This window comes from Protopterus annectens, chromosome 2.part0 (genome assembly GCF_019279795.1).
Source record: "Protopterus annectens isolate FY-2018-M chromosome 2.part0, PAN1.0, whole genome shotgun sequence".
NCBI classification, from domain to species: domain Eukaryota; kingdom Metazoa; phylum Chordata; order Ceratodontiformes; family Protopteridae; genus Protopterus; species Protopterus annectens.
This window is the reverse complement of record NC_056728.1, coordinates 352,041,564-352,065,378: the sequence shown is the minus strand read 5'-3', so window position 1 is coordinate 352,065,378 and position 23,815 is coordinate 352,041,564.

Here is a 23,815-nt window from a genome sequence, read left to right as displayed (position 1 = left end):
GGTATCATTAACTACCAGTTCAGCACAAATCTGGATTTTACCTTTTAGGCTACAGATGTAACTAAAGAATGCCTTATGGTTGTCCTTAATTGAGGACACTAATTTGGATTTGTGTTCCGCTTTGGAGGACTTCATAAGAAGTCTTATTTGATTGTTTAAGCTGAGGAGGGAGTGTTTGCAGTTTAGGCCTCACTCCCTCTTACTTTTGGACAACAATTTCTTCTTATTATTGTAAAGCCTGTTAATGGCAGTTGTCCACCAGGCAGGTTTGCTCTTCCTTGAAGAGCTTGTTTTTGTCCTATCAGGTACGGCCGCGTCATTGCAGTTATACAGGTGTCTGGAAAAAGCACTGGTGTAGCACTCAGCATAGTTGCCAGTTACATCTGAGGAGGGAGGTGCAGTGAAGCTATTTATACCATCCCTTAGATTGATATCTATTTTGGAGAAGTTTTTTAGTTTAGTTGCTGCTGGGGGTGGGGGTGTGATAGTTACTTCGAATGAGACTGATTTGTGGTCAGATTTGACAATGGAAGACCTCACAGTGGGAGTGCTACAGCAGTCACCCATATTAGTAAGCACCAGATCCAAGATGTTGGTGCCCCTAGTATAAGAAATTATAAAAGAATTGGCAGGCTATTAAGGTGAATAGGCCCTTCGCTAATAAAAGCTCTTATGTACCTTTTCAAAAATAAAAAGGTGAAATGGATGTATGCAAAATAAAATATGAATCAGATAAAAAGGCAAAAAATATGAAATACAATCAGAATGTAGATCAATGAAAATGACAACAAGAAAGAATGTCATGAGGCAAACAGGAAGTACGTTGCAGTTAAAACTTAAGGCTGTACAGTACTTGTAACTATAAACATGAGAAGAACTTCATCATTGTGCAGCGAATTAGTAAATGTATGGTGTGCAGGTTCAGAGATGTGATCATTCCATTGTATTTTGCACTTATTAGACCAATCAACGAGTATAAAACCCCTTTGGCATGTACTTGTCTAAGCACTTGACAAACTTTGGACATCCACAGCATTTTCTCACTAAGTAATTGAGGGTCTAAATCATAGGAACTGTACTGATTGTCTCACAGCTTTGTCCCTATTCTCGGTATCACACAGGTTGCTGACAGGTGAACTTTGCCTTGCATACAGAGCCTCAACAGATCATATCTGGAAAACATGTTCCAAAAACATGCATCTGGAGCATTTCTCCCCGGGCCTCCGCTGAAAACAGGCTCTGTGGAACCTAGTCGGACATTCCCGGTCAACAAATGTTAAATAAATAAATAAATAAATAAATATCCTCTCAGACCTAGTTAATATCTGCAAGTCCAATTGTGGCATAAACACCCACTCAAGAGACCTTAATCCTGTCGGCAATATAAACAGAACATGTTTGAGGGATAGATATGCATCCCAGAGAATTCCAGCTCTTTGGAATTGTCTTCATTTCCACATAAAGCATAGTACTTCTCATACTCTATTCAAATACAATCTGGATGAATAGATGGGATACCACAAATTCATCCCTGGAGTCACATCCTTGTCCCTTATGAAAGGGATGATGTAAACATTCTGTTTGCTCTGGATTTTTCATACTTTAACTACAAGGGCTAAAAGATTTCATGGGAATACATGGCTAAGCTTCTAAAGATTTTTCAAGCTCAAATGTTTAGTAAGAATCTATGAAACTATAAGAAGACATGTTATGCATTGAATGTATTTTCAGAAGCTGTGGTAGAAAGAATCATTTTCAAAATATGTAAAAAGACCAAGTGCATTCAAAAATGTGGCTGTTGAACAAAATCATGAGCATGAGTTGTTTGTTAGTATCATTAAACCATCAAAGTTGGCAGTGAAGTCAGGAAAGGTAGCAGATGAGTTGATACAGGAGTACAAGACAAATTGTCACTAAGAAAATATATGAATTAATAAACAAGATTTTGAATATAAACATGATACAGTTAAAATGTACAGTCTTATGACTGCATGTACTTTTGAAACACGGGTTAAATGCACAGAAAAAAGCTGTACATGTATATTATAATCAGGACACCATTCAAAACCTTTGGGTTAAAAATTACTGAAATTTGTATACAAAAATAAGTGTAAGAGCCTGTTTCAGATCATATGACTTAAAGAACAATTTTTTGGCTTATTTTTTTTTTCATGAAGCCTATACCAGTGTAGTTTGGAAATGGATCAACTGACAATTATGATTTATGTGGCCAGTGGTGAAGTTAATTCACACTATCTTTCTTCAAGAATGAAAGACAAATCCAAAAATAATTTGAGAAAGAAATCCAAAAGTCACGGAAGTGTCTTAAACATTTTTACCCATTACTAGATTAAGTTAACAAGATAAGAGAATTAGAAATTATGTGCATGATCCAGAGGATAAGAAGTCTGTAATTCCTGTCTTTATGAGCTTATTACAATAGTGAAGGGCTGCAGTGGTGCAGCGGTTAGCATTGTCGCCTCACAGCAAGAGGTTCTCCCGTTCGATTCTAGGCTGGAGAATTCAATTCCACCTCAAAGTCTTTACATTAATTTCCTAAATGCTAGCACACTTTTGTGAAATGCCCACTGATTTCAATCATGTCAATGTCTGAAAACGTCAACATACATCAGAAGTCGCAATTTTATACTTGGGTAAGGCATTATCTGATTTGACCTCAATAACATCTCTGTCTAGTGATATGGACTCTACCTCTGTGCCTACAAAAATTTATGGCCAGCTTTATGAGTACATTTATATGGTTTGCATAAGAGAAATAAATATTATAGTCTCAAAACAGCACATCAGCTATTTACAAAGGCTATGCATCGAGAAACAGTACAATAAACAACGGAAATAAGCATTGTTAAGGTTTAAGTTATCACTAGTGCACTTGTGGAACTAATACAAAAAGACAAATAAAATGCATTCTGATGGAGAAGTGTCATTCGCTACATAGCACACATCTCAGGAGCTTGTAGATATGCATTGTTTTGTATTTCATAACAATGGTGTAGTAATATATGTGTTTAGCCTATTTTTAAGGGGAAGAGCTACAAATGTGGGGTTCTACCATAAATAATGCAGTTTTGGAAATTCAGTCAGTGCTGTGGAGTCTACACAGGAACACCCACTGTTCTCTGCAAACTATCTATGAGGGAAAGTGATGTTTCTGCCAGCCCCAGTGTTTCGGTTCATGCCTGTTTCCATCCATGTTCTTTTGCTGCATTTTAGAGTTTCTGTTCAGTCTCTGTAGTTATGATTTTATTACTCATACAGACCTGCACAAGCAGATAATGTATTTTTGCACATCTGTCACCTACCCATATCCTCTACCACTCCAGTGTCTTTGTTCTTCCTCAGTAGATCAGGCAGAATTAAAGGAAAGTCTTGCTAGATGGCTAAGCAAATCTAAGCAGTAGGTAGGTGATAATAGTGGTAAAGGTTTAGTCAGGGATGTGTCCCAAAAACAACCAAACAGCATGATATGTTGTCTTAATTATGCAGCACTGCACAGCAAAGAAATCCTGGAGGATACTTGGATAAGGACTATGGACTGTTCTTCCATGGATTTCTTTTTCCTTTTGTGCAAGCAACTGTCACAAGGTGGGGATGACTTTTATTGCAGTGTTATTAGGACAAGGAGCTTTTGACCTACACCTGGACCATGTACGAAAAGTGCACACTGAAAAATGTCATCATCTTTGCCTAGTCCATGATGAGTAAAATGACTACCTGTTAGGCAGAATATTAACTTAAAATATTCACATGTAATCTTACAACCTACACAAACGTTTTTCCACTGCAATTTACTCTGAGTACATGAAAATATTCTCTCTAATGTCTCTTGAAGCTTGCTATTTTTTCCAATAACATTTTATTTAAAATCTTTTTTATTTCAGTCTTCAGGGTTCAAAGCTCTAAAATACCCAAATGAATATAAGAAGGTTTAATAACGCTGGAGTGTAGTGTGTGCTGTAAAACAGTGCACTGCGTTACCTGGATATGATTCACTTAAACAGCTGTGGAACAATATGATCATATATCACTAGACTTTGAATAGTGCTCATAGAAACAATACACCTTATGTTTGTGAAACAGAACTTCAACTACACTGTGATATGGCACTTGCTGGTTTCATGTTAATATGAATTGAAGTGCACTTCTATAAGTGCATTTGATTTATTTGTGTTAAATGCACAAGGCTCTTTAAAGGTGACATCATTGCAATCTATGACTCACTAGAGTAAATAAAAGTAACACTGCAGCCTCCTGGAAAAGCATAACAGATAGGCACATTGATATACAAATAACAGTGGCTAAACCGTATCTGCACCTTGCAGCAGCTTTATGCTTGTTTGTCTGAAGCATTATTCTGGAACATACTGTATACATCGTGGTTGCATAATTTTTGGGTTAAGATAATCATATTGCTTCACAATACAAAACTAGTATTACTCTGTGTGCTAAATTATGCTGACTTTAGATGATCTGTAACAGCGTAGTGCTATATGTGAAAAAATGCATATACCATTAATCAAAATTCTAATTAATCAATCAGAGCACAAAATCAGGGTTGTACTAAGTTAATAAGGAAATGTTATTACACAAAATGAAATACGCACATCTGTAAGTTTACCTTATAAACAAGGAAATAAATATACAACATATAAAATAGAACGGAAAATATGTTTTAAAGGTCTAATAATCTAATAAGTCTTATCATATGGCTTCAAATACTCCATAAATCGCATAAACAATTCCTGATCCCCCAGAGAACCTTGCTCTAACAGCTATACCAGGTTACTGCTGTCTTTATGGCCTTCCTATTCTCTTCTGCTACACTAAGCTGGGTGGCTGCGATGCCTTTAACTCAGTGGCACAGGTTACAGGGATGGCAGCTGCTGCCCTCTGCTGGAATCCTGGAGTGTATGCTGCCCTTCCATCTCTTCATGCTTTGCACTTATTTTGTGGTCTTTGGATGCTGGTCCTTTATGCCAAATGTAGCAAACTAATCAGAAGGATCAGTGATACAAGTTTAGTTCTGGCTGTTTCCACAACAACAGAGACAAATTCTTTGGTCAGCATCAATTTAAGTCACAACTTGGATATTAACTTGTTGTGTAATCAGCATAACTGCAGGATTCACACACAGCACCACAGTACTGCATGACAGTCACAGTCTGCTCAATGTGATGGTGCAATTCTTTGTAGAGCTCTGCTGCTTTATAATGAGCCCACTATTAGCTCACCTGCTGTCATAAACACCTGTCTCAGGGATCAGATGTCCAGCCTCAATGGTTTCACTGCTTGCTGTACTGCTTCCTTGACCTCCTGCCATACTGCATCCAGTTTCTGCTGCATTGCAGCCTGCCTGTCTCACAGCAGACACTGTGCAACTTCCATTCTTTGCTCTGAAAAATAAGTCAGCATAAGCACATGTAATTAGCATTTAGACAAATCAGTTTCTATTGCAATTCATCAAAATTGTGGCATAGCACATATATATACAATAGCGAATTATGTTAGACCTTGCAGAAACAGTGTCAACATATTCACATTCTATGTTGTCAAGTTTCTAAGTTGTAGACTTGGTGGGATCCACATGTGTAACTGTCATGGGTATCCCTTTACTACAGTAGTCATTACCTTCTAGTAACTCAGTTGCATTACTTAGTCACATGCAGTTGACGACATTGTTAAAGTTGTACATACCATGTGAACAATTTGTGACGTCTACAAAGTCCATATACAAGCAAAAACATATCACACACATGACTATATGTAATGACACACCCTAAGGTGCACTGACGTACAACTTACCAAGCTGCATTCCTAACTGATGATGAATGATATCTTTTTACAAACATAAAAGATGCAGCTTTTTTATGTTTACACAAAATGTGTGTAGAATCTCACAAACACGCATACACACACACACACACACACACACACACACACACATACATACATACACAGAGACACTTATTAATGTCAGTGGATGTCAAGGGATGTGCAGCTGTTGTAAAAGCATAATCAGTTAGATTATGTGTTATATCCTGGCTTGTTTGCCTTAGCCCCTGATGTCTGCTGGCATATCATTTTCATTAAAAGCCAATTCTGTGTTTACATCAGCTGGATATTTGAGCCCTGGTTGTGGTGCAACCACAAGTGTGCCTGCAGTGATGTTATACAGCATGCAGCGAACAGCAACCATTGATCACACCTGATCAGGTACATGTCATATTGCATCAGCAATGGTATCCAGTACACTGAAATGCATCTTCAAGAAGATATATGCTCTCAGTAATGTTCTATGTCTGCTCAAATGCTGTACTATAAATCTGCTCCACATGTTTTGTAGGGATACATACCAGTGTTAGCAGTCAAGGATGCAAAGGCTGTGTTATGTTATGAACAATTGATCATGTGGCATTCTGGAAAGTGTTTGGCAGGAAACAACCCTACTAGCTGTATGAGTGTGATAGGATTGTAATAACCTGGTGTGGGGATGGAACCCTACCTCTTCTGCCACCACTGTTAAACCATATGAAGCCAGGTGGGGAGTTGAACTGCAACATTGATAATCACAGTGACAAACATTCTGTGGACTTGGGTACATTGCTTGGACTACTCCACAGTCTACCAGTTAATTTTCTTGAATCTAAAAACCATACATCTGAAAGCCATCAGGTGTATGGACACTCTAGTCACACCTCTGGTACTAAGCAGATTAATGTACAAAAAAGGCACACATGTGTATCTCTAAATTGATGTCAAAAGCAGGCAGAAAATATGCAGTGTTGCCATAGGCATGAACCTATACCACCCAAACCAAGGAATAGGTTTTGCACTGAATACTGCACCAAGTACAGTATTTGACCTACCATCCCTGACCCCCTTCTCACCACCCTTTCTGAGCATCAGTACATTCCAGTGCTTTTTTGGCCAGAGTAACTATATGTTAAATAAATTCTTACATTTATTCCCCTGGCACACACACACACACACACACACACACACACACACACACACACACACACACACACACACACACACACACACACACACATACCCACATGCACACACACACACACACACACACACACACACACACACACACACACACACACACACACACACGCACATGACATGCACACACTAATTTCATTGAATGGTTTGCAATGTTTCTCATCAATTCATCATCCCATCTTAGTACAATGTGCAAACTGTCTTCATCCTTGACTAATACCTACTAGGCTGGGGAACTCCAAGTTACTGTTTCACTCTTCTTAATAAGCCAAATAATTATAAACACAAATAACTGTGTGTAGCAGATCATTCTGGCCAGATGAAGATGGATGACAGCTGTTTTTCATCAGTTAGCATTAAATACCCTCTTATCAGTTAATAAATAAATAGATGACTAGTCACATCCTTAAGTTGTTGTTGTGTCTTTCAGCTTTTCCCGGTTAGGGGTCGCCACAGCGGAACTCCGGTCCGCTAATGATTGGCAGTTGATTTTTACGTGCTGAGTTGCCAGCCCTAACGCACAACCTCCAACGAAGGTACGCCCATTCACGTATGTCTCCACGCAGAAAACGCTCTAGCTGAGAGTCGAACCGGTCAGCGCCTTACTGTGAGGCAACAGCGCTACCGCAGCACTACCACCACCACGAGTCCAGTCACATCCTTAAGTGAATATATAAAAATGATTTACTTATGCAAATATGAGTTAAGTAATACAGTTAACAGCTAAACAGGCAGATAAACTTAAAACTGCTCTAGGAAACAGAAAAAAATCCCTTTCAACAAATAGACTGCAGAAAAGGTAGACATCTATCTAGAGACAGACTTTCCCATCTAGATATTATTCACCTCTAGATATTATTTCTTGACTAAAAGAGTCACCAAGTCTTACCTATTCTGGGTAAAGTTTCAGAGCCTATCACAAACACAGACAAAAGTTCAAATAAAACAAGATCACAGCTCTGTACAATGCCATGTTGCACTTCTCAAGAATTACTTACTAAATTGCCCAGTAAGTTTTGTGGCTTATATTTTTTCTAGATCCCAGAGATGCAGTTGAGCAGAATTTTACATGCACATATTAATGAGTTTGTTTCTCCTGATATGGCTGAATAACTATATCTTTACAGAAGTTACAATTTTTTATGGCTCTTCAGATTTCTCTCCTAGTAATAGTCACATGTTTTGTAATCACCGTTGAAAAGAAATTCCAGCTTGAATCACTTGTCTGACATTCATTTCTCATCCTATGTATAATTACTGCACTTCCCAGCAGAAGTTAGAACCTCAGTTATAAACTTTATTTTATATATATCTATAATATATATATATTAATATTAATATATATATATATATATATATATATATATATATATATATATATATATATATATAGTTACACTTGAAAACATCTAAAACACATCGAAAATGTGTAATATGGAATAGTGTACCATGAAACGTGTAAATGTTATAGTTTAATCTATTATTCTTGTGGTATCAGTATGAGATGCTGTAGTTTTTATTTATATAGTTATTATTTATATAGTGTAGTAATTTAAACCGTTTATATAGTCTTTATTTTGTGAACATTATGTGTACATTCTTTATGGTGATCGCAATACAGTGGGGTTAGGAAATTAACTATTTACCACTGTAGTACGATCTCAGCGTTGGCATATTTAATTTATGGGGTGTGTAGGGGCAGAACCCCCCACATGGGGGGTGAAGGGGGGCTTGACGCCTTGCAGAAACATAGTAAAAAGTGTGTTTGCTAGTTTGGTGTTGTTATAGGTGGAGATAATGTTTTTTTTGTGATTTGTAGTGTTCGATGTTGTGATGCAAAGTTTTGATGTTATGAAATTCGATATTATGGGTTTTAGATGTTTTGGGTCCACTTCTAAAACTCGAAATACTGAAATCTCAAATTTCAGTATTTAGAGTCGAGAATGTTGAAAACCCACAAAAATGAAAACACATAATACCTAAACCCAAAATAATGAAGAAAAAAAAAACCCATCCAAACTTTCCCATACAAAACACTACTTTACATTTCCCCCTACATAACACTACCGTATATTTAAGCAGGGGGCCAAGCGCCCCTGCACCCATACCCCCGCTAATTATACATACCAACTTCAAGGTCACACTAACATGAATAACACACACACACACACACACACACACACACACACACTACAAAGATTGGGAGGATGGCCTAATGGTTAAGGTGTTTGCCTTACAAACACAAGGTACAGGGTTTGAATTTCACAGGGAATAACTGGCTAGGCTTAAAATGGCTCACAAGAACAGTTAGCCTAGTACTAATCTATGAACCTAGACAATGAACCTATGAAATGTACATCACCACTTTTAATATTTACACACACACTCTAACCTACCTACCCTAACCAACTCCGAAAACTTACCCAAAAACTAAATCAAACCAAAATCCTATCCAAAACCCTAACAACATATAAACTTACCTGAATCTCCATTAATAAACACAAATCGGCCCACATGTGTAGAACCCGGAAACAACAAATCATTAAAGGAATAGCACACTACATAACACGCACCACACAACTACTGAAACTTTGAAAAACTAAGATTTGAGAAAATGCAGTTTCGAAAAACTGCACTTTCGACATTCTCGACTCGAAATACTGAAATTCAAGATTTCAGTATTTTGAGTTTAAGAAGTGGACCCGTATATATATATATATATATATATATATATATATATATATATATACATATGTATGTGTGTGTGTTTGTTTTATAGAGAAAGGCCACAAGTATACGGATCTTTCCTTGCCACTGAAGCAACAAGCATTTTGCAGATTGAGCCATGTTTAGCTTACCTGCTGCAGGTTTTAGAAGACTTAAGTGCAGCTTTCATATCTGTTTCATTCTGACTGAGGAAACAGTGACATATATACTTCATAATGTGTTCCTGTGATTATTACATTTTAAACATGGCACTCTTAAATATTTGTATGCAATGTTTATTTTTACTGCACTAATTTCTGAGCTTAAAATTTAAATAAGCAAATAAATAATTAATTTGTTGTCAGTGCAGCTTTATCATATTCTGGGCTATAGTCAACTTGCAGTCTTTTTCTGACAACTTACTAGAGAAATGCAGAGAACAAATCCTAGATAAGATGCCAGTCCAAGGCAGATGCAGGCACCCACACACCAAAAACAGACACATATACTTTTAAATATACTAATTCATTGCCAAAATTCTTGACTAAAGTTTTCTTTAGGGTTCATTTTGTGCATTCACAGATAATGACCTCATGGAAAAAAATGTATTTCCCTGATGTTTCTACTGCAGATATAGTATATTTCTGGCATCCGCAACACACGTGTACTCTCTCTCAACTCTCAAGACCACAGCTCAACATTTGATTACTTTATGGTTGTAGTCAATATTACTGACTAGACAATGAATCACTTACAGTGAAGTATGATATGTTACTGTTTCACAGTCATGGATGGTATAAATCATAAAGTTTGCAGTTTGACATTGTATTCCCCAGGTGTTGTGGGGTATACTGTCATTGAGTTTCTGGTGTAAATATATGTCATGTGGTTAAAGCCTGGTGTGTGTGTGTGTGCGTGTGTGTGGGTGTGTGTGTGTGTGTGTGTGTGTGTGTGTGTGTGTGTGTGTGTGTGTGTGTGTGTGTGCTTGTGTGTGTGTGTCTGTGTTTGTGTTTGTGTGCCTGTGTGCAATCTTTGCATATGTGTGTATCTGCATTTGGAAGATGTTTGATTTCTTTAATGGCGCCAAGATAAGCTTATGTACCTGGTGTGTCTGCTCTAAGGACAGCAAATGTATTCTTAAGCTAAATTCTAAGCCTGTCTGAAATTACTCACAATATCAAATGAGAGCACTCATTCATGTTCTTCATCTAGCTTTTCTCCCAACCTTGTCAATGTGGCTGAATATATTACTCCGTTCATCAATTCACTCCTATATGCTGCATCTCATAAGGTGAAGCAGCATATCTCATCTCTGTCTAGAACTCTATATCCTGTCTCAGTCTAGAACTTTATATCTCCTCACAGTTTAGAACTTTATATCTCATCACAGTCTAGAACGTCTTGCTTTGCTGCATAAGGCAATGTCCTTAGTAACGTAATTCTATGAAGGCATAAGATTACTTCCCTGTTTTTTTACTGTAGTTGTATCATGCTCAAATATTTCAGTCATGTTCTTCTACAGCCCTCTCACTCAGGGAGTATAGTTTATCTTGACCACATCCTTTCATATTTCCTGCTTGACCATTGCTTCATTCAACATTTTCATGTGTCTACATCTTTGCTACCTCTTGTAAGATTTAACCTTACAACATAACTTTTAGAATTACTCAGATAAATCTTTGAGAAACCTGTATGGCTCATGCATTAACATTTCACCTATGCAATTTGCACAACAATGTTCCTATGATGAAAAAGCCGTAGTGACAAAGCAAATGTTAAGATAAAGATTAATCCCAAATCATCATGTAGCTAAAATGAAGGTATTGTTGATGTTTCTTGGTTTCCACACTACAGCATTTACTGTGACAACATTTGTATTTATGGTAATATAAAATCTACTTAGACTGTACTTCTTTAGAAGTACATTGCACATTACTTGAAAACATTTGACAGAGTGTGTGTGTGTGTGTGTGTGTGTGTGTGTGTGTGTGTGTGTGTGTGTGTGTGTGTAAACATCAGAGAGTTGCGGTTATGAGCTATGAGAACTGTGGTATAAAAAAGCCCTCTTAATACGTATGTAGTAACAGCGATATTCCAGCAGAGGGAGAACAATGTACAAAGCCGACTTGCTGAAAAGAGACCGAAAAACCATTTGCTGTAACCTTAACACATTTATTTATAGAGTATGCAATAATCTGCTTCATATCTTCGCAACCATCTTCTATCCCACATCACAAACAGTTTATTCTTTCCAACTACAAGTTACAGAATTCACTCCAAATACTGCAGACTATATGGCCTGATAAATGTCAGCCCCACCACGGATGAAATAATTAGACAGCACTACACAATCTAGGCCTTATAATGAATTAATTCATTCTATAGTGCAATGGATAAAGCAAAACAACCAAAAGACCATATAAATGCTGCAACAGCTATTGTTGAAAAGCCCACAGTTCATACAAAAATCAGAAGTATGACTGCATACAACATACTCTTTTTGAGGGTGGGGAGCTTACATGCTTGCTGGAGATTTACATCTCATTTTTGACCTTCCTATGTCTTTGCTGTTATCAAGAATAACTATCCCCTCTGACATCATTTGAATGGCTGATAATGTAAAATTGTCACAGGATACACCTCCGTAGTAAAGAGTTCCAGTTTGTGGACAAATGAGGCCTATGAAGGTTAATACAACAAACTCCCAAAAGCCATACAATATTTATTTACTTGAAATATATAAATGTGGCCATTTATGTTTCAATTTCATCTCACTCTGATACCAGAGGGATACACAGGAGGTGACCAAAGGAGCTCTTACATACACCTCAAAGAATCTAAAAACCCATTGATTCTGGGAATCTACTAAAATCCACCCCCAGATTTAATCTGATAATTTTTCCACAGGTATTATAATGCAGTTTGGGCCAAATAGGGTGTGTTGAAATGATATAGAAAAAAATCAAAGCTGAAGAGCATGGCTGAATTTCTTTCCTTAGTCATGGCTTTTGTTCATGCCATTGCTGGATTAAACATTTGGGGAGAAATAAGCTCTAAAATTCACTGTACAGCATCTAGAATTTCATGGCGTCTGGAGCCAGACTCCAAGTTTAACTCAATTATTTTTTCCAGTTATGATACTGCAACCTTCTCAATTAGAATGTGTTGAAAGGCTGCAAGAAAAAGCTGAAGAGTAAGACAAAATGGCAGAAAAGAAAGAAAAATAATAAAAATCTGGATGGTGTGGGAAGGCCAGGGTGTGGGGAAAATGGGGAGGGACACTTGGGTATATGGTGCAATGGTCAATGGATAACAGGGGACCATGGATACTTTTGCCTAGAGCTTCATTTCAACTAAGGCTGGCCCTAGATTATATAATATGATTTTCCGTCTCTGTTATTACATTGTCTTTGGAACTTTAATGATGGTGTCATGTTTTAATGATTTAGCTATTTATTTTGTAATCATAATGTACTGTATATTGTTTTTGCCATGCCTTATGTTGCTACAGTTGCTGACATTAACAGTAAGCTGATTAATGCAGCACCAGTTTTGAGTTTTTGTGGAACACCTTGGAAAACTTTGAAATATTTTTCATATCAATTAGTTAATTATGCTCTCCAGTGTGTGGTCATTAACATATTTGGTTAACCATAGTCCACTTCCTGTGACTTTGGTATGAGACCCCAAATGGATACCCTTTTGGGATATTTAGATGAACCTCCAAATTGATTTGTTGTACCCTGTTGTTGCCAGTTTCCTTTATCTGGAATAGCATCTGAAGTCATAGCAAGGTGAAAATATGCATTATGCATTGTCAGCACTACATTACATTTTACTGTTATCTTTTCAAAGAATGTCACAAAATTTAATGACTGGTATACTCTGGAATTTGGGATGTGCATTTGGGGATGTGAACCATGTTCAAGAATGTTACTGACATCAACATACTCCAAACAGAGGAACACAGTAAATCCCCTATCTATGGCACCACTTCTTTGCTCACTGTGATTGAACACCAACATTTTGTTGGGATATTCTATGCCATATGAGGCAATGGGAGGGTTTCACTATACAGATGTGAATTTTCCATGCTTGCTAAGATGTTTGAAAATTCCATCATATCCTGTTCCACGTGCACGAGGGATGATCTTCTAAGTTTGTTGAATGTAACATGAACAATGCATGTCATAATTAGCCTTAATCAAAGCTGAGGTTCTTAGATTTGATCCTAGGCAGACATGACACTGTCAGAAGCTCCATAGACTGGCTATTGAGGTATGTGACTGTGTAGCACACAGTAGAGTCATTGGTTAAGAGGATGTCTGTGGTTAATAGGTTACAATATCTGCCACGTCAACTTTCTTTTCTAGCTTAGTTTATTTTTAACAAGGGGTAATTTGCTGTTACAGACTATCCCTGTTCCCATGGTTTGGTGACTATAAGGGTTTGGTTTGCTGTGCTCAGTAGGAGGTCTGCATGATGAATTAAGTACATGAGGTTCTGGTTTTATTGACCTTCAGCAAATGATAGGAAACTCAGAAAATGACGTAGGAATGGAATGCAAATCTAAAGGCACATGTGATGAAACTGAGTACAGACAGAGTTGTCATGGCAACAAATGTAAAGTCAGAAGCTGAAAATTGAGATAGAAGGGAAATACTGTAACATGTTAACAGTGTCAAGTATGTGAGAGTGATGGTTGAGGAGAAGGGAAATCTGAATAAGAAGGTCAAAGTTAAAATCAGAGGAGCTGCAAGCAACTGGTAGAAAGTGTCAGAGGTGGTATGTAACAGACAAATGTCAAAGAAGCTGAAATGGTAAGATATAAAAAACAGTGGTGTGACCAGTGCTTCTGTATGGCACAGAAACTTGAACAGTGAAGCCAGAGAAGCTGAGGAAGATTAAGGTGATGAAGATGAAGTGACTGAGGTGAGTGGTAAGATGCTATGGTGGTTATGGCATATATAAAGGAAAACAGAAGACAGTCTGGTGAAGGCAATTTGGTGAGACAGGAACACGGCAAGGAGAAAAGAGGACATCCAGCAAACAGATGGTTGGATTGGTGAGAAAAAGCCAACAACAGTCATGACTCACAACTGTCAAAGAAGGTAGAAAATTGGCATTGAATCAAGAGTTGATGGTAGAGCTTGACCTAATGTAGAATACAGGACAAAAGGGTTTCATAGGTTTGTACTAGGCTAACTGCCCTTACAAGCCATTTTAAGCCTAGCTAATTATCCCTTGTGAGACTCAAACCCTGCACCTTGTGTTTGTAAGGTAAATACCTTAACCATTAGGCCACCCTCCCAACCCTATGATGCTGATGATAGCATTCTGGTTTTATTGAACTTATTGCTTCTTGCAGAGCAATAACTAGGTGTTGTGGTGACCAAAAAAAGGTCCTCTCTCCAAGTTGAGAATCAAAAGAAAAAATGTAAAAGCTGCTTACTACAGACTAAATATCACCACTGGAGCACTGCAGCACATCAGCCCTGAGAACAGCCATAGCAACAAAGTACATTACCATATGATCAGCATCTGCCAATCCCTCACCCAGACACCTTGCTCCTTTCACCTTGCCCTACATACATCTCTGGCTTCTTGACAAAAAGTTGTATGTATAGCCTTCTGAGCCCCTGCATATAAACTGACAGATGGATGTGTTTGCTCATAGGGTGGGGCTGCTGCTGAAAGTTTACTCTAAGTATTCTGGGTATACTTACAAATATTACAGTCATTCAAGGTCATGTAAAATTAGAGTTTCAGAGCACACGGCTGTTCTTACATAGCCTGAGATAACTGTGATCAATATACTACTCTGTACACACTGGCTTTTACAAACAGTTCACTATACCTCTTCCACACTGCCCTACTTATCTTTGTCTCACATGCTGTTTGTACTTCTCACACTTGCCATTTGGCATAGGTCATGTTTATGAATTCAGGGCATCATTGCTTTAATACATCAAGTGCCCCATGCTAGGTATACTGCCATGGTTTACCATGGCTTATAAATATGATTTACGACTCTCCTTATAGTGCAGATGGTGACTGTCTATTTTATCCCACAGGCATGAACGGCTGTGACTCCTGAATAAATTAGTCAATGTGTAGGCCCATAGTGCTGGATTCATTACCATAGTATAAAGATGTGGACATCTGGTGCTGTTTGAATTTCCACTGGCAGGAGCACGTCAGCATCACTGAGGACAGGACAAAGTAGACTGTGGAACCAAGTTTGCTTGTACCACAAGGAGACTACAACTTGAGACTTCTCTGCAGTACTTGGGTATTTTACAAATAGTGAAAAATTACATGTTTTTGGACTGGCGGTGTTGCTTATCTGTGTGCTGCCGAGCAACACCTGCACATATGTTGGTGATCTAGAGTCTCTCTTTGACTCTAAGTTGCAGCAATGTCTTAATTCTGCACATTTTAGTACACATGTACATTGTAACCCTACATCAAGCAGGATTAAGACAGTATAGTTAAAACTTATATGGTATAAAACCTCTTGGTTCAAGAATTATGGGCAAAGACAAACTTAATGGATAGACAAAAGGCAAAATCAGGAGAATTTTGAAGTATTAATTTAGTGCCTTACAAGTTAATAGGATCCGAGTTCGTGTGTCAGTGTGCATTTGCTGATTAATAAGAAGTAAGAATCTCTAATCCCTGGCATTACGGACTGACTACGGTCATCAGTCAGTTATGAAAAAGTCAAACTTGTAGGTTGCATTGGGCCAAAAAAGGGGGGGGGTGACTCTAATAAGAAGTAAGAATCTCTAATCCCTGGCAGTACGGACTGACTATGGTCATCAGTCATTTATGAGAAAGTCAAACTTGTAGGTTGCATTGGGCCAAAAAAGGGGGGGGGGACTGTAATAAGAAGTAAGAATCTCTAATCCCTGGCATTACGGACTGACTATGGTCATCAGTGAGTTATGAGAAAGTCAAACTTGTAGGATGCATTGGGCCAAAAAAAGGGGGGGGGCTGTAATAAAAAGTAAGAATCTCTAATCCCTGGCATTACGGACTGACTATGGTCATCAGTGAGTTATGAGAAAGTCAAACTTGTAGGTTGCATTGGGCCAAAAAAAAGGGGGGGACTGTAAAAAGAAGTAAGACTCTCTAATCCCTGGCATTACGGACTGACTATGGTCATCAGTGAGTTATAAGAAAGTCAAACTTGTAGGTTGCATTGGGCCAAAAAAGGGGGGGTTGCAATCTAGCAATTTAGAATTCAGTTAGGTTGATCTACTTGGCTGTATCTCTGTGTGGTCATGCAAGTTGAGGTCTACTGGGTGTGGTAAATACTGCTCCATAAGTGTGTTAAGATAAATTGTCAACATCATTGAATCACATGGATTATTCCACAGATATTTATTTTGAGTTCTTCATGAAGCAGTGGTCAGGGCTATATACACTCTTATGACCTGCCCCCATTTTTTGTTAGCAGTCAGATGAATAACTGAAGATGACACCCTACATCAGTACCTTAAATGAATAAATGACATTTCAGTGCACTGTAGCAGCAGATCAGTAGGCAAGCATAGTGTGTTAGATATTAATTCTGTTGTAAATATGCTGAAAGAAAAAGTTTGCTTGAATATATGTATAGAGTTTACAATGTGCATTCATACTATATGTATAACAGACAGGCTTCTCTTCACAGCATCAGAAAATGCCTAAGAAAGCAATACTGGAAAACAAGCATTACATGATTTTCTCATGTTTGTAGAACAAATATCTATTAACAGACATCCTTTTTTATAAATTCAGCAATACGTGATGTTTTTCCAGTAGGAACAGCTTATTCAGAATTTTCCTTTCAGAATGGCATCCTCACATCAGCAAAAGTGCTTAAATCACAAAAGGACAATAGAAAAGTCTAAAAACAGACATTATGTGACTTCCCACATAAGGCCAGAAAAACATACCAAGAGGAAATGTGTGCGTGACTAGTTCTGTATATAGCAATTGTAGTAATTCAGTTATGTGAGAGAAGGACAGAGAGAGGTATTTTGTAGAAGTCATCATTCATATCTGTAATGAAGGAAAACTTTGTAAATATATGCTACAAATCTGACAGACTACGTGTGGTTTGTTATAAAATAAGTTATCTGTAACTATGCTTATAGCTGCAAATATATTTCTTTATCAGTGTGCAATCTGAAAGGCTTGGTGCTTTAAACAGACTACAGATGGAGTCATGCAGAGCTATGTTTCTCTGATTCAGCAGTAAACAGCAAGCAAGCAGCAAGTAAGCAGAGAGAGCAGCTCAATATAATTTTTCATAGTGATGCTTTGTAGTGGTCGGATTTTGCAAACCAGTAAATGGAGACCCAAGCTCTCATTTAGAATGGTAGTAGTAATAATTCCTGTTTTTTTTAGCAAGCTGTAGCAAACCAAGGATACTTTTTTACATCTGAAGGTAGAAACTTACAGCAGTGCACTACACCACAGAGACTTTCAAAAGGGAATGCAACTGGAATAATTAACTAAAAAATGCAGTGTAGCAGTATGAATTAAAACTATTAGAGTTGATTTCCCAAGTCATGTGGTCCTTATTTTCTCAATGGGATCACAGATTATGACACTGTTCCTAACAGTTTTATTGTATCCGAATGTATTGTCATGATTGGTGACAGGCAAAGTAATCATATTTCAGCAGACCTAAACAAAGGTAGAGAAAGTAGGCAGATGGGAATTAAAGAAGGCTTGATATGGCAGTAATCATTTTTTTTGCAGTATAATTTGGTAGGGTAACAACTGCAGATGTATGGCTGAGGTCCAGCAGTGGTCAGTGTGGGGAATGTTTGCTGGTTGAAACAAGATGAAGTGCTTAGTGGAAGGAAATGAAATGCATCTCATCATATACTTTATTCACATGTTTTATCAGGTCGCATGTAGAAAGGTGATCCAGGAGCCTTACATTATGCCACTCAGCTTTAATAGGTGGGCATTATGGTCAAATTACTGGGTAAACGAGATAACAGGATAAAGGATTGTCAGGGTTTAGGCTTAGTCATAAGCTGCAATTAAATGAGACCTGTTGGGCAGGCACAGACATATTTACAACTGGGTCTCGATTTACACCCTGAAAGGATAAGGCTTTGTAGGGCCAATACATGCTGGGAAGTGAAATTAATGAATAAATACATGTGAAGGTCCAGAGTGAGAAAGATGTGACAAGTTTGGGAATATCCTGTTACTGAGGAGGATGTGACACCACATATATGGGTGTGGTACATCTGGTGCTTACTCAGTGGTCACATGATTGGTAATAATGCACTGAAAGAGTAGCAACAAGTCTAACTTCGGTTTGGCAGCAGTACCTTGAAAGGTTAACCTGAATATGGTTAACCAGATAGAAGATTCCAGCATTACTGTTTGCACAGAAGTTCACAATAAAGCCTCTTAACTTTGTTTAACCCTGAGTATTTGATAATAAAGCAAATTGGAGTGGTGACAGGGGGAGTATTGTTTAACTCGCCAGTACAGTTGGTGGCACAGTGTTCTACGGCAGCTAAGAAGGGTTAACAGAGGGTGAATACAGTAAGTCCTATATTAATGGCACATAGTGTTACAAGATGGATTTCAATGCCATTTGTCATGTAGAATTTCTAATTTCACAATTTATTTGTACAACAGTTGGCATCGGTTTTGGGGAGATATTTGAATAGGAAATGGTTTGCAGAGTTCTGATTTAAGGAATGGCAATGAATACAGTCTGGCATCTATCTAGCTGGGGCAGTACACATCAGGGATTTGTGAGCTGGGGCAGTACACATCAGGATGAGAGAGCTGGGGCAGTACACGGTTACCTATTACAACCACGAAACCGCAGTTGTGCGAATACGGAAACGTCGACACATATTAAGCTAACCTCGAAAACACCGAACCTCCTGAAGTGCAAAATTTAAACTGTCGAATCATCATACTTGGCCCTTTTCCGGTATAGCTCCTTAAGGTAAGTGTGCAATAGTTACTGACCTTAGGGTTAGGGTGCGGGTTAAGGTAAGTGCATACATAGTAATATATGTAAGCTTTAGTTTAGGGTTAGAAGTAGGGTTTTGTTATGTGTATGTATGTGGATTATTTATTTTGCTTGGGTAGGTAGTACGTAGCGGGTAGTGGGTTTGGCTAACTATGCCGATTCGACATTTTGAATTTCACGGTTCAGGATGTTCGGTGTTTTCGCGGTTTGCTCAATATGTGTTGACGTTTCCATATTCGCATATGTGAGGTTTTGCGGTTATAATATAGACCTGCAGTACACATCAGGATGAGAAAGTTGCAGGAAAAGCACAATATGTTTTGAGGCACAATATGAGAGTAGTCAGCTAGCCTGCAACACAGGGTAAGTAGAGAAGTTTCAGGGATTTATTTATTTTATTGTATTTGGTTTATATCTATTTACTGGAGTAGTGCAGAATCACAATCTCAAATGAGCACTGGTAGGCTTAGTCTGGGTTATGTATTAACAGTAACACAAACTTTTACAACATAGCATTAACATATAAAATACATGAATACAGGAAACTGCATTTACATGGATGTTAACATAATTGTTACAATCAAAAAATATATAGGGGGTAGAATATGAAGGAGAAAGTGATGAAGAAGGAGAGTTGGAGTGTAAACTGAAGGTAGAGAGAGGTGTTGAAGAGTAAACATGAGAGCCAGGGTTAATTAATTCAGAACACAGTATATTCAAGGGAGGGAGCATGCTATTGCTGACTCACTTTCTCATTTTCAGTGGGACAGGTTTAGGCAACTGGTGCCAACAGCAGATCCGAAACCTTACAGGATTCCACAACAACTTTGGGATCTGATGAAAAAAAGATATGTGACATGATGGAGAAAGCACTATATCCAAGTACACAAATACTGTATAGGAAATGTACTGTCCATTTTATAGAAACAAGGGCTGATGTTGGGTGGCAAGTAAAATGATCAATACCTATACCGCAAAGTTACATTTTCAGTAAAAAAAAAAAAAAAAAAGTTGGGTATGTCTAGGTACAATGCTAGTGATCACATGCCTTCAATTAGTTGGTACCAAAGGGTGTGAGGGTGGTAGGACACTGAGCAAGCATTTACATTTGGCAAGATGCTCCAAGGTTGGGCAAGAATGGAGGTCAGGAGAGGAGATGTCTGTCAGCCCTTCAGCAGAGTATTTTCCATGGGCATGATGAGTTGTGAGAGAGGTATGTAGTTGGGAGTAGGAACTGTGGATGTTTCAGACAGTGCATTTAATAGTGTTTTGTGGTGTGTTCCAGATATCTGCGATAGTGCAGCACAGCGCAATAAGATTTACAGGCCGCCATTGGTTCTACAGCTCAGTGATATTAAGCTAGAGGCTGACAGGGCAGGGGTTCATGTGAGGAAAAGTAAAACAGACTAGCTAGGAAATGGAGAAGGCAGAAGCTCAAGCCCCCAAAGGATGCAGGGTGAGATATAGTCAGATGGTTTAAGAAATACCAGGTGATGTGCCAGAGTGGTGATGTACCATTTTTGTGTAATATATTGTGCTCGCTTTTCTAGTTACCAATTCAGAGCAGCCCTGAAAAAAAAGCTATAGTGAGGCTGGGTCTTGACATTAACAAGTTAACAGATCATTCCTTCAGAATAGGATTGCATCACATGCCCATACAAAAGGGGCATCAGAAATTAAGGTAATGTACTTAGATCGGAGATAGCAAGCATTTGGAAGATATGTCAGATCATGATGATTAATCTTTCACTTTTACAGGGATAATAAAGCAGCCAACAGAGGTGTGGGTTCTAGGACATTCTTTCATATACCATATAGGCAGAGAATTGTGTCAATCAGGGTGGAACCTGGGTTTCAGAGAAGAAGAAATGCAGTTTCACTGGCTGGAAAGGAGATGAATATAGTGGGACACCTGCTGGCAGCTTTAACAAAGCATTCTAAGTCATTACCTAAGCCAAGTGTAATTGGATTACATATGGGGGGATGATGTTACAAGTAGCCAATTACACTTGGCTTAGGTAATGACTTAGAATGCTTTGTTAAAGCTGCCAGATCAGATGGAAGTGGCCGAACATTAATCCTGTGTGGCTGGATATAAATCCAAGACCAGTCAGGTAAGGAGCAAATGATGTCGATGCAGTGGAAAGGGCTTGCAGTTTGGCCAATAGATGAATTAAACAACAAGTAAGCAAACAAGAGGGTTTGGTACTGCACCAAACTAATCAATTTATCAGAACTGTGCAGACATGGTGGAGTTCACTTGTTACATTCAGGAATAAATTTCTAGGAAACTATAAAGGAAATGCAAAGTTAGTAGATGTGGTTGGGAAAAAGATGGCATGTAGGACAAGCCATCTTCCTGTGGCAGAAGGGCAAACTTTGAAGACAAAAACTTCAATGGACGGTGCTTGGAATTGGAGGAGTTCAGGCTCAGACAGCTTGGGTCTTCTCTGACTGGGCTATCCCCCACTGTCACAGACAGGCTGGGTGTTGCAGCCTGTGGTCCCACAAATGGCAGATCCCCGTCAGCCACTGGTATCTACCTGAATGGTGACAGGACTGTCTGTGATTAGTTGTAGATCTCATTAGCCATTGGTGTTGAATGAGCATTTCCAGGGACTGCTGTGGTATGTCATGGCCTAATTGATTTGACTTACTTCCAAGTTCTGCCCTTTGAGCACATATGAATATTCTTGGTTGGCATTGATTGGACTGATTGGCATTGACTTCTGATCTGGTACTGATGTGATACATAATTTGATCTGGTTGGCATAATAAATGCATCTCTGTGGCCAATTCTTCCAAACAAGCGTGCGGTGTGATTTGTGAAATGATGTGCCTGCTTATTTTTCATCTGAAGGCAATAATGTGCATACAGTATTGTTCTCTATCAGATGAACAATAAATACATAAGTAAACCATGAAATTTCAGTCCTACAAGATGTTATTCTTTTCTTTTATTATAGTCGGTTTGTTTTTTCCTCTTGAATGGTGCCCTTAAAAGGACATCGACGAGTTTTGAAATGGGAATGTCATTATCTCTCTCCCTATGGGAATATATAGTTTTGCAGTACATGTAAATGGTAAAACATGTTTGTAAGGGATTTTTGTACATTTAATATGTAAAAGTAGTTTGCAATTATTTCATGTACTTGAAATGTTTGAAAAGCTGCTCTTATTTCTTAAAAGCAGATAATCAAAAGGTCTCATTTCCTGCCAGTATCTGCACTACTGCAGCTCTGATAGACTGCTTTAGAGGAATGATGGAAGGTGTTCTTCCTGATGTGGTTTTATAAGGCTGTGTCCCTGGCATCTATCTCATATGGTAATCTGATTTCCAAAGTCCATCCCTCCCCTCTATCTGCTATTGTTTGTTGCATAAGCTATTTAAGTACCTCCCCACCCATTGTTTTCTATAGATCCATGATGCTGAGTGCCCACCCCACCAATCAGTACTGGTCTTGAGTAGCCCTCATTTACTACATATTGTTGTCTGCTCATTTTCCCAAATGCTCAGCAAAGCTTGCATCCTAGCCTGTGTTACAGAAGTGTTTTACTTATATCCAGTGCAATCCAGGTAAAGTTAAATACTTTTGATTGCTAAATCACACTTACTTAAGTTATTTTAAATGATCACTACTGTTTACTGTTTTTATTTGTGCTTTTCGCTGTATTTTTGAAAAAAAAATGATTGCCCTTCCTTTTTCTCTATTACTGCTGAAAGACTATCTTGAAATGTACCAGAACTTGTCAGAAATTTGGGATGCATGGCTAGGCTTAAAAAGGCCCTTGTGGTCGTTAGCCTAGTAAACACCTATCTACCTATGAACCTATGAAATTGCATTTAGCAAGAGATTTCTAGATAGTTGTTTAATCAGTTTGTGGTAACATTGTACTTGTGAATCTCTTCTACTGTCTTTTTACATTAGCATGGCTGTCTGTATGAGCTGGGAAACACACAAAAAGTTTCATAAGTGTGGTCATGTTATTGCCAGAGGGTTTACGCTGCAAAAACTCAACTCTAAAAAACAAGTAAAAAAATAAAATTATGTAAATATTACTTAAAATAAGCAA